Source organism: Saimiri boliviensis, chromosome 18 (assembly GCF_048565385.1).
Source record: "Saimiri boliviensis isolate mSaiBol1 chromosome 18, mSaiBol1.pri, whole genome shotgun sequence".
Classification (NCBI taxonomy): Eukaryota; Metazoa; Chordata; class Mammalia; order Primates; family Cebidae; genus Saimiri; species Saimiri boliviensis.
This window is the reverse complement of record NC_133466.1, coordinates 47,738,108-47,739,562: the sequence shown is the minus strand read 5'-3', so window position 1 is coordinate 47,739,562 and position 1,455 is coordinate 47,738,108. Positions and strand designations below refer to the sequence as shown.

The 1,455-nt window shown below is 38.3% G+C and overlaps 1 non-coding gene across 1 annotated transcript; it reads left to right on the top strand.

Annotated features, from left to right (window-relative positions):
- The first annotated feature begins 484 nt into the window (after positions 1 to 484).
- LOC141582119 (U6 spliceosomal RNA) lies at positions 485 to 591 on the top strand. Its single transcript, XR_012514950.1, has one exon. It is a non-coding gene; the product is annotated as a U6 spliceosomal RNA (small nuclear RNA).
- Positions 592 to 1,455: the final 864 nt, after the last annotated feature.

Genomic DNA, 1,455 nt, shown 5'->3' with positions numbered 1-1,455 from the left:
CCAATATAAGTTTCCCAGAATTAAAGCACACAGTCCAGGAATTGAGAGATGAATATTGGCCGACTGAAATCCTCCAAAACCAAAGGCAGCTGCCTGCTTCTACCTTAAACCACAATCAAACCCTCCTGATCATCAAACATGATAAAAGAAAAATACCCTGTGCAAAGGTTAGCAACCTCAAAGGTTGAAGTTGAATAAGCTCATAAAGATGAGGAAGAATCAGTGCAAGAACACTGAAACTCAAGAAGTCAGCATGCCTTCTTTCCTCCAGATGATTACATCAACTGTTCAGCCTGTTCAAGTTTTCAGAACTGGCCAGAGGCTGACATGTCTGCAATGATACAAGTAGAATTCCGAATGTGGGTAGAAACAAAGTTCACTAAGTGAAAGAAGTATGTCAACATCCAATGCAAGGAGGCCAAAAATCATTGTAAAACATCGCAGGAGCTAACAGGCAATATATCCAGTATAAACAACATTACTGGTGCTCACTTTGGCAGCACATATATTAAAATTGGAATGATTCAGAGAAGATTAGCATGGCCCCTGATCAAGGAGGACCTAAAAATTCATGAAGCATTGCATATTTGTAGAAAAAATCAATATCGTGAAAATGGCCGTACTACCCAAAGTAATTTATAGATTCAATGTTGTCCCCCTCAAGCTACCAATGACCTTATTCACAGAACTGGAAAAACCCACCTTAAACTTCATATGGAAGCAAAAGAGACTCTGCATAGCCAAGACAATGCTAAGCACAAAGAACAAAGCCAGAGGCATCATGCTACCCGATTTCAAACTATAATAGAAAGCTACAGTAATCAAAACAGCATGGTACTGGTACTAAAACAGAGAAATAGACCAATGGAACAGAACAGAGGTCCTGGTGGCAATGGCACACATCTACAACCATCTCATCTTTGACAAACCTGAGAAAGACAAGCAATGGGAAAAGGATTTCTTGTTTAATAATTGTTGTTGGGAAAACAGGCTACCAGTGTCCAGAAAGCAGAAACTGGACCTCTTCCTTTCACCTTACAGTAGAATTACATCCAGATGGATTAAAGATCTAGACATAGACCTAATGCCATAAAAATCTAGAAAAAAAAATAGGCAAAGCCATTCAGGACATAGGTGTAGGCAAGTACTTCATGATTAAACACCAAAAGCATTGGCAACAAAAAGGAAAATAGACAAATGGGACCTTATTAAACTCCAGAGCTTATGTACAGCAAAAGAACCCATCATTAGAGTGAGCCAGCAACCAGCAGAATGAGAAACAATTATTGCAATCTACCCATCTGACAAATGGCTGATATCCATAATCTACAAAGAAATAAAGCAGATTTACAAGGAAAAAAACAAGCAAACCCGTTCAAAAGTGGACAAAGGATATAAACAGACACTTTTGAAAAGAAGATATATATGAGGCCAATAAACATGTGAAAAAATACT